At 37.2% G+C, this 11561-nt stretch overlaps 2 pseudogenes; both read left to right on the top strand.

The window, feature by feature from the left end:
* Positions 1-238: 238 nt before the first annotated feature.
* Positions 239-1145, top strand: LOC124986364 (dnaJ homolog subfamily B member 6-like; annotated as a pseudogene).
* A 9184-nt stretch (positions 1146-10329) lies between these two features.
* On the top strand, positions 10330-11322 carry LOC124986363 (delta-1-pyrroline-5-carboxylate synthase-like; annotated as a pseudogene).
* Positions 11323-11561: the final 239 nt, after the last annotated feature.

The raw sequence follows: 11561 nt of genomic DNA, 5'->3' as shown, positions 1-11561 counted from the left end.
AATATACCACAGTGAATCTAATCTTCATGTATATCCACAAGGCACAAATTTTTTTAAAAAAACTATAAATAGAAGAAAGATCAGTGGACTACAGGGAAGGGATCAGGAGGATGGAAAAAGGGAGACAAAGGGGAAGGACTAGGGACTGAATTTGAGCAAATTATATTCCATGCTTATATAATATCAAATGAACTCTAATATTATATATAACTAAAATGAAGTATTTTTTAAAATAAACATGGTGGGTTACTATGAAATTATAAGCAGAGGCATGTCTCACCCAAGGATATCAAAAAGGCATATCAGAAATTGGCACTAAAGTGGCACCCAGATAAAAATCCTGAGAATGAAGAAGCAGAACAGATAAAATTCCTCAGAATAAAGAAGAAGCATATGAGGTGTTAACAGATGCTTAAAAATGGGACATCCATGATTAATATGACAAAGAAGGATTAAATGGTGAAGGGAAAGTTGAAAGTCATTTTTGGCAGTCCATTTGAATTTGGCTATGCATTAAAGAATCTAGATGATTTCCCTGTCTTCAGGGAATTTTTTGGTGGAAGGGATCCATTTTCATTCAACTTCTTTGTAGACCCATTTAAAGATATGTTTAGGAACCAAAGGTGTCCCCAAAGCAGAAGCAAGGTACAGTCTCATTTTCCTTAGCTCCTCATGGATTTCTCCTTTGGAGGTGAATTTTCTTCATTTGATTCAGGACTTAATTTAGGTCACTAGGTTGGGTTTGGGATCTCACTTCATTCTCTGCATGTCACTTGGCAGCAGTGGAATGGACAGCTTTAAATAATTTATTGATTTCTACTAAAGTAGTTAATGTCAGAAAAATCACTACAAAGAGAATTGTTGAAAACAGTCAATAAAAAGTAGAAGTTGGGGGGTGAGGTTGTAACAGTGGTGGAGTGCTTTCCTAGCATGTGTGAGGCACTGGGTTTGATCCTCAGCACCACATAAAAATAAACAAATAAAATAAAGACATTCTGCCCATCTACAACTACAAAAAAATTGTTTTAAAAAGAGTAGAAGTTGAAGAAGATGGCCAGTTAGATTTCTTAATGATAAGTGATAAATGCTATGTTTGGATAACAAGTTATTCAGTGCACTATTTTAACAGAAATATTAAACTATAACAAGTACCACTAAGGATTAACAGGAATCTTTTCCTGAGATTTCAAATAAACTTGACAATCAATATAATTGTACTTAATCCAAACTAGTTATAAACAGCTCATCAGAGTCCCTATTTGTCATAAACATTTGAGTTTATTGTTGGGACCACAAAATAGGATGATTTTTTTGTCCTTAAAATTGTTGTAATCTCTGTGTGCATTTGCTTTTTATTAAACATAATCCAAGGCGGGCTTTGCCTCTTGAGTTGTGCTAAGACAAGACTGTGTTCTTAATACCAGCATGGATCTATCTGCTTTCTATTGTGTTTAAAATGTGAGCCAAGTAGTGTTAGTCTGCTGTGAAGCTAACATTGCCAGGATGAGCCTTCTGTAGAAATAATTTCAGTATTTAGTAATGAAAGGTATTAATGCATTAATGGTAATACATTTCTGGTTTAATATAAATTTAAGGATGTTTTCCAGTTGCTCATGAATACTGACAACATAGTAAAGTTTTGACAATTGTGTAATTACATAATGTTAAGCTTAGGTGTTGAAAAACTGGTCAACTGGTCTTTGTTAATGATTTTACATAACCACAAAATGGTCAATTCACCAGGAAGACGTAACAATTATAAATACAGATGCACCAAATATGAGAGGTTCAAACATATTTAAGTAAACATTGACAGAATTTAAGGGAGAAATAGAAAGGAACACATAATAGTAGGAGATGTTAATAGACCCATAATCAACAATCAATAGAATAACCAGATGGATAGTTGACAAGGAAATAAAAGTCACTGTAGAACAATTAAATCTAACAGCTATATACAGAAAACTACCCAATATTAACAAAATACATGTTCTCCTCAAGTTTACACAACATTCTCCAGGAAAAAACATGTTAAGCCATAAAGCAAACCTCAACAAATTCTTAAAAATCTAAGTCATACAAAAAACAAATACATACATACATATATATATATATATATATATATATATATTTTTTTTTTTTTGCAGTAGTGGGGATTGAGTCCAGGGCCTTGTGCTTGTAAGGCAAACACTCTACCAACTGAGCTATATCCCCAGCCCCCAAAATATATTTTCTGATCACAATGGAGTAAAATGAACAGAAGGAAAAATGGAAAATTAACTAATATGTTGGAAATAACGAACACATATTAGATAACCAATAAGTCAAAACATCTGGAAATAAATGAAAATGAAACATATTTGATATGAAAACATATCAAAATCTATAGGAGTTTGCCAGGCACGGGGGTGCATGCCTGTAATCCCAGCAATTTGGGAGGTTAAGGCAGGAGGATCATGAGTTCAAAGCCAGCCTCAGCAGATTATCAAGGCACTTAGCAACTCAGGGAGACCCTGTCTCTAAATAAAATATAAAAAAGGGCTAGATACATGGTTCAGTGGTTTAGTACCCCTGGGTTCAATCCCCAGTACCAAAAAATAAGTAAGTAAATAAATAAATGAATGAATGAATGTATAGTATTTAACCAAAGAAATGCTCAGAAGGAAGTTTATAGCTATAAATACTTATATTTAAAAGGAAAGATCTGCCAGGCATGGTAACACATACCTGTAATCCCAATAGCTTGGGAGACTAGGCAGGAGAATTGCAAGTCCAAAGCCAGCCTCAGCAACTTAGCAAGGTCCTAAGCAACTTAGTAAGACGCTGGCCTCAAAATTTTAAAAAAGGGCAGGGGATGTGGCTTGGTGATTAAGTGCCCCTGGATTCAATCCCTGGTATCAAAAAAGAATGAAAGAACTCAAGTCAACAACCTAACTGTGAACATCAAGGAACTAGGGGGGAAAGAAAAAAAAAAAAACAAGAACAAAAATCAACCCAAAGCTAACATAAGAGAGTAAATGAATATTAAAACAGAGATAACTAAAAGTATAAAAACAACAGAAAAAGTTAACAAAACATAAAGTTGGTTTTTTAAAAGGTAATCAAAATTTAAAAACACTTAACAAAGAAATAAAAAGATTCAAACAATCAAAATTATAAATGAAGAAGTGATACTTAAAAAAAAAATCCAATGCCACAGAAATTAAGATGAGGCTTCACTCATGTGCAGAGGGATGATGCAGTCCTCTTCCAGAGGGATGTCTGGATCCTAAGGTTAGGCCAAAAGTGGTGTTGCAGGGCAAATTGGGGGGGGGCCAGACAACTGACATGCCACTCCATGGGCGAAACATGAATCTTGCAGTACTGGGTCTGGTCAGGTCATGGCAGCTGGAGTTCAAGTATGCACTTCAAGAAATTTCCATAAAAAAAATATTATCAGCTCCCTTGATAGGTGACCTAGCCATGGAAAACCTCATTGGATTCTCACTAGATCTGACCATACTTGGTACTCTTAAAAACTCTTCCCATCAAAATATATCAGGAGAGATAAAAGATGGTATATTGGAAAATGACCGGAGACTACCAGTGGAGTGCCAGGTGCCTGCTGTTGCCTGGAAGTTCACTGTCACAGTACCTGCAGGTTTGGTTACACGTGACTGTCACCATTTTGAGACAATAGCCAGGCCCCGTAGGACCCCTGGCTGGACTAACTGAGCCCCATCTTCAGGACCCCTTAGCCTGACTGATCACTCCCTGCCTCCGGGGCCCTCACATCAACTGACTGCTCCCGGCCACCAGGACCCCCAGACCGAATGATGGCACCCTGCCCCCAGGATAACGTAACCAGACTGACCACACTCCACCTCCAGGACCCCTGCCTGACCAACTGCACCCCACCTCCAGGACCTCCAGCCAACCACACCCACACCCCGAGCTGCAGCTCCCCATTTGCCAACACATTTGGAAGCCATAGCAGCCATTTTGGATAATCCTGGAAGCCGTAGCTCTGATCTTTAGGTGGGGCAAATCCCATCCTGAGATGCCTGCTGGAGACTTGAAGCTCATTGTCAGGTACCTCTCATGCATCAGGCTACTGAAGACTGGGAGGTTTGAATACTATATGACTGTTATAGTGTAGATTTTCTTTTTTCTCCTTATTGGAAAATTTTAAGTTTTTATTTCTCTACTTTTCTCACTCTCTTTTCCTTTTGTTTACCTGTTCCCTCAGTTTCTTTCTCCCTTTTTGCATGGTAACAACCAACTTCTTTTGATTACACTCTCATTTTTTCTATTATCTAGAACTTCTATATATTCTTTTTTTATCCCATTAACAGCTACATCTTACACCCCTCTGCATCCTCTTTGTCCTCTATTAGAAAATGCAGACCTTATTGCAAATCTATTTGTTATACTGAAGATAATAATTGCACTCATTCTGTTTATTATGACAATATTGTTAACGTCCTCATAGGAGCTGTTTGGTCTAGGGTTGCATACTGCCCGAACTGGGCATGGCTAATATTGATCTCCCCTTAAAGAAAAGGTTTTGGAAACCTATAGGGTCACTATAAGCCTATAGGGGGGAAACTGCAATACCCCAGATCTGCACTGCTAGAGGAGAAGATACATGAACAACATGAAAAAACAAGGGAAGAAAATGATCCAAACAAATCTAGATTCTATATTAATAGAATCCAGTGACAGTATGGTAGAAGAAATGTCAGAAAAGGACTTCAGATTGTACTTGATTAAGATGATTTGTGAAGGGCTGGGGAGATAGCTCAGTTGGTAGAGCACGTGCCTCACAAGCACAAGGCCCTGAGTTCAATCCCCAGCACCGCAAAAAAAAAAAAAAAAAAAAGATGATTCGTGAAGCAAAGGATAAGTTAAAAGAGCAAATGCAGGCAATGAATGCTTATACCAATAAGCGGTTGAAAGAGCAACTGCAGGAAGCAAAAGATCATTTCAACAAAGAGATAGAGATTCTCAAAAAAAAAAAAAAAAAAAAAAAAAAAAAACCAAATGGAAATCCTTGAAATGAAGGAAACAATAAACCAAATAAAAAACTCAATGGAAAGTATCACCAACAGATTACACCACTTGGAAGACAGAACCTCAGACAATGAAGACAAAATATTTAATCTTGAAAATGAAGTTGACCAAACAGAGAAGATGGTAAGAAATCATGAACAGAATCTCCAAGCACTATGGGACATCATTAAAAGACCAAATTTAAGAATTATCGGGATTGAGGAAGGCACAGAGATATAAACCAAAGGAATGAACAACCTATTCAATGAAATAATAGCAGAAAATTTCCCAAGACTGAAGAATGAAATGGAAAATCAAATACAAGAGGCTTACAGAGCACCAAATGCACAAAATCACAACAGATCCACACCGAGGCACATTATAATGAAAATGCCTAACATACAAAATAAAGATAGGATTTTGAAGGCTGTGAGAGAAAAGCATCAGATTACATATGGGGGAAACCAATATGGATATCAGCAGATTTCTCAGCCCAAACTCTAAAAGCTAGAAGGGCCTGGAACAATATATTTCAAGCTCTGAAAGAACATGGTTGCCAACCAAGAATCCTATACCCAGCAAAACTAACCTTCAGATTTGAAGATGAAATAAAATCCTTCCATGATAAACAAAAGTTAAAAGAATTTACAAATAGAAAGCCTGCGCTACAGAATGTTCTCAACAAAATATTCCATGAGGAGGAAATGAAAAACAACAATGTAGGTCAGCAAAGGGAGGAACTGCCTTAAAGAAAAACCCATTCAAAGGAGAAACCAAGCCAAGATAAAAACCAAAAATAAGCCTAAATGACTGGGAATACAAATCATATCTCAATAATAACCCTGAATGTTAATGGCCTAAACTCATCAATCAAAAGACATAGACTGGCAGAATGGATTAAAAAGAAAGACCCAACAATATGTTGCCTTCAAGAGATTCATCTCATAGAAAAAGACATCCACAGACTAAAGGTGAAAGGATGGGAAAAAACCTACCATGCACACGGATTCAGTAAAAAAGCAAGGGGTTCCATTCTTATTTCAGATAAAGTGGACTTCAAGTCAAAGTTAGTCAGAAGGGATAAAGAAAGACATTCCATACTGCTTAAGGGAACCATAAATCAGGAAGACATAAGGATAGTAAATATTCATGCCCCAAACAACAGTGCATCCCTGTACATCAAATCCTTCTCATTTCCAGGAATCAAATAGACCACAACACAATAATTCTGGGTAACTTTAACACACCGCTGTCACCACTAAATAGATCTTCCAAACAAAAACTAAACAGAAAAACCATAGAACTCAATAACACAATCAATAACCTAGACTTAACAGACATATATAGAATATTGCATCCATCAATGAGCAAATTCACTTTCTTCTCAGCAGCACATGGAACCTTCTCAAAAATAGACCATATGTTATGCCACAAAGCAGCCCTTAGGAAATGCAAAAAAATAGAGATAATGCCTTGTGTTCTATCAGATCATAATGGAATGAAATTAGAAATCAATGACAAAATAAAAACAGAAATTACTCCAACACCTGGAGACTAAATAATATGCTATTGAATGAAACATGGATAACAGAAAACATCAGGGAGGAGATTAAAAAATTCTTAGAGGTCAATGAGAACGATGATACAACATATCAAAATCTCTGGGACACTATGAAAGCAGTACTAAGAGGAAAATTCATTGCATGGAGTACATTCAAGAAAAGAATAAAAAGTCAACAACTAAATGACCTAACATTACAGCTCAAAGCCCTAGAAAAAGAATAACAGAATAATAGCAAAAGTAATAAAAGACAAGAAATAATTAAAATCAGAGCTGAAAACAATGAAATTGAAACAAAAGAAACAATTCAAAAAATTGACAAAACAGAAAGTTGGTTCTTTGAAAAAGTAAACAAAATAGACAAACCCTTAGCCGCACTAACAAAGAGGAGAGAGAAAACTCAAATTACTAAAATTCATGATGAAAAAGAATATATCATGACAGACACCACTGAGATACATAACATAATGAGAAGCTACTTTGAAAATCTGTATTCCAATAAAATAGAAAATACCAAAGACATTGACAAATTTCTAGAGACATGTGCTCCTCCCAAACTGAACCAGGAGGATATACACAATTTAAACAGATCAATATCAAGCAATGAAATAGAAGAAGCCATCAAAAGCCTACCATCCAAGAAAAGCCCAGGACCAGATGGATTCTCAGCCAAGTTCTACAAAACCTTCAAAAAAGAACTCATTCCAATTCTTCTCAATGTATTCCAGGAAACAGAAAAGGAGGGAATCCTACCAAACTCATTCTATGAAGCTAATATCACCCTCATACCCAAACCAGGCAAAGACACATCAGGGAAAGAAAATTTTAGACCAATATCCTTGATGAATATAGATGCAAAGATCCTTAACAAAATACTGGCAAACTGTATCCAAAAACATATTAAGAAAATTGTGCACCACAATCAAGTGGGGTTCATCCCTGGAATGCAAGCATGGTTTAACATCCATAAATCAATAAACATAATCCATCATGTCAACAGATTAACGATAAGAATCATATGGTTATTTCAATTGACGCAGAAAAAGCGTTCGACAAAATACAACACCCCTTCATGCTCAAAACACTAGAAAAAATAGGAACATACCTGAACATTGTAAAGGCTATTTTATGCTAAGCCCACGGCCAACATCATTCTTAGTGGAGAAAAACTGAAAGCATTCCCTTTAAAAACTGGAACAAGACAGGAATGCCCTCTTTCACCACTTCTATTCAACATCGTCCTGGAAATACTAGCCAGAGCAATTAGACAGACTAAAGAAATTAAAGGGATATGAATAGGAAAAGAGGCACTTAAACTGTCACTATTTGCTGATGACATGATTTTATATTTAGAGGATCCAAAAAACTCCTCCAGAAAACTTCTAGACCTCATCAATGAATTCAGCAAAATAGCAGATTACACATAAATCTAAAGCATTTTTATACATAAGCGATGAAACATCTGAAAGGGAAATGAGAATAACGATTCCATTTGCAATAGCCTCAAAAAAAAAAAAAACTTGGGAATCAATCTAACCAAAGAGGTAAAAGATCTCTACAATGAAAACTACAAAACACTGAAGAAAGAAATTGAGGAAGACCTTAGAAGATGGAAAGATCTTCCAAGTTCTTCACTACAGTGATGCAGCCACATCAATGTTCATAGCAGCTCAATTCACAACAGCTACATTGTGGAACCAACATAGATGCCCTTCAATTGATGAATGGATAAAGAAACTGTGGTATATATACACAATGGAATATTACTCAGCCATAAAGAAGAATAAAATGATGGCATTTGCTGGTAAATGGATGAAGTTGGAAAATATCATGCTAAGTGAAATAGGCCAAGTCCAAAAAACCAAAGGCCAAATGTTTTCTCTGATAAAAGCATGACAATATGTAACGATGGGGGGTGGTAGAGGGAAGAGAAGAATGAAGGAACTTTGGATGGTGTAGAGGAAAAAGGGGTGGGAGGGGGTGGGAATGGAAAAACAGTAGAATGAAACAGACAGTATTACTCTATATATATTTGTATGATTACATGAATGGTGTGAATCTACATTGTGTACAACCATAGAAATGAAAAGTTGTACCCCGTTTGTGTACAATGGATCAAAATGTGTCTGTAAAAATAAAAAATATTTTATTTAAAAAAATGGCATATCGGAGGAAGAGTGCATTTTCTAGTTGCTTCATGGCTCAGGATTCAAGTAGCAAAAGCACTGATCCTCATCAAGGTGGGTGATGGAGGAAGTTCACTGAAATTCAGTATCAGTTAGAGAATCACAGAACCCCAGTAATCCAAGTGCATTGAACAGAGAACAGGAAAGATTACATTGGAACCAAGCTGGGGGGTGGCAGTGGTGCCAGTTCACCACAGATGGGAGAAGTAACACAAACAGAAAGAGAAATACAATGGACAAATCTGGCATGGGAAAACTGTTGGACAGAAAAACAATCTGAACTTAGCTGAACAGAGGCTGCACAGCCAGTTGGTGTTTGAAAAGTGCTTTGTGTTTCTCAATTGTCGGTGGGGAGCTGAGGAGCAGAGCTATCTACTGCAGGAGCCCAGGAGATCATATCAAATATTGCCATATGGTCCTAGCAAGTGTCTATCATGTGGTGTAGGGTATGCCTAGTGGAGTTTAATTCAAACAGGCACAGAACACCCCTAGGGGAGTTCAGGTTAGAAATGCAGAGGGGAATGCGGTTCACTTTCCCTTCAAGTCTTGTGGCTGAAAGACAGACTGACAGAATGGATTAAAAACAAGACATGACTATATGCTGTTTATAAGAGACTTGCAGGCAAAAACATCCATAAGTGAAAAGTAAAAGGATGGAAAAAGATTTTTCAAGCAAATTCGGTCTGAAAACAAGCAAGAATAGCTGTTCTTATATCAACTAAGAAGATTTCAAACAAAATCTAATCAGAAGAGATAAGGAAGTTCAATTACATCTTGGTAAAAAGAACAATTCAACAAGAAGATAGAACAATAACAAGTATTTATGCCCCAAATTTTGATGCGCCTAATTACTTATTGACTTTAAGTCTCACACAGACCCCAATACAATAATACTGAATTATTTCAACACACTTCATTCACCAATAGTTATGTCATCCAGACATAAAATCAATAAAGACCCTGCTGCCCTAAATAAAACTATAAATCAAATGGGCATAATATATACCTATAGAATATTTCATGAAACAGCAGCTGAATTCAATTTCTTTGCAGTTCAGGGAAACTTATTTCAAACTAGACCATTTATTTTAAAAACTTGATTTTTTTTTTTTTTTTTTTTTTAGTTGTAGATGGACACAATACCTTTATTTTATTTATTTATTTTTATGTGGTGCTGAGGGTCAAACCCAGTGCCTCCCACGTGGTAGGCCAGTACTCTACTATTGACCCAAAGTAGACCATTTTTGATTCAGGTGCATGGCTGTAATCTCAGCGACTCTGGAGGCTGAGGCAGGAGGATTCTAAGTTCAAGGACAGTCTCAGCAACTTAGCAAGACCCTGTCTAGAAAAATAAAAAGGACTGGGGATATAGCTCAGTGGTGAAGTATAACTGGGTTCAATTCCCAATATAAAAAAAAATATATATATACCCTATTTTAGGTCTCAAAGCAAGTCAAATACAAAAAAAATCAGTGATTCCTTTCTTCTTATCAAATCATAATGGAGTTAAATTAGAAATCAACAGTAAGAAAAAAAAAAAGATAGTATGAGATGGTTTTGCACAGGACCCAAATTGCCAAAAACCTGGAACTAGAGCAAGTGACAGTCCCAACTGGTGTTCTGCTGGTGATCTTTGAATCTCTCCCTGACTGTCCACCCCAGTGGCAGCCTTGGCTATTGCAAGTGGTAATGGCTTATTACTCAAAGGAGGAAAGGAGGCTATACACAGCAACCAGATTCTCCATCTCCTCTTTGATCCATGGAGTCAAAGAGGTTGTACAGCTAGTGAATACCAGAGAAGAAGCTGAAGAGCTTTGCCAACTAGACAAATCGATAGATCCGATCATTCCACGTGGCTCTTCCCAGCTAGTTAGAAATATTCAGAAAACTGCCAAGGGGATTCCAGTGATGGAACACAGTGAAGGGATCTGCCATCCGTATGTGGATTCAGAAGCCAGCATGAATAAGGTCACAATGCTGGTCAGAGACTCTAAATGTGAATATCCAACCACCTGAAATGCTTTGGAGACTTTGTTAATCCACCAGGATCTGGCTGCAAACACCATTATTTGACCAGATCATTGACATGCTGAGGGTGGGACAGGTGAAAATTCACACCTGTTTTCCTCCTATCTGACCTTCAGACCTTCAGAAGTGAAGTCATTTAGAACAGAGTATGGGGACCTAGAATTGTGCACTGAAGTGGTGGACAGCATCCAGGAAGCCATTGACCACATCCACAAATATGGCAGCTCCAACACAGATGTCATTGTCACAGAGAATGAGAAAACAGAGGAGTTCTTCCTCCAGCACATAGATAGTGCCTGTGTGTTCTGGAATGCTAGCACCTGCTTCCCTGATGGCTACCATTTTGGACTAGGAGCTGAAGTGGGAATCAGCACATCACCAATCCACAACCCAGGACTCCTTACTACTCAGTGTCTTCTTCAAGGGCAAGACCATGTAGTCTCAGACTTCTCAGGGCATGAGAGTTTAAAGTATCTTCATGAGAACCTCCCTGTTCCCCAGAAAAACACCAAATGAAAAAAGCCAGGAAACCCAGGAACCTCTTGAACTCAAGAGGTTGTCAGTTATTCTAGCCTTAAGAATCTCTAGGAAGAAGCCAGATCCTGTCTTACATTTTCTAGAAGGGTCTACCTGTTGGAAAGTGCACCTAGATGCTTCTGGGCTCAATTTGGGACTCTCAGTCTTTGCTAATGTTCATATTTCCATCTCACTCCTTTACTAAGGAAATAATTGCTACAGATAAGGACTTGGCTCTG

The sequence above is a fragment of the Sciurus carolinensis genome, chromosome 6 (genome assembly GCF_902686445.1).
Source record: "Sciurus carolinensis chromosome 6, mSciCar1.2, whole genome shotgun sequence".
In the NCBI taxonomy this organism is placed as follows: domain Eukaryota; kingdom Metazoa; phylum Chordata; class Mammalia; order Rodentia; family Sciuridae; genus Sciurus; species Sciurus carolinensis.
The sequence above is the reverse complement of the archived record's forward strand: the minus strand, read 5'-3'. Positions and strand labels throughout refer to the sequence as shown.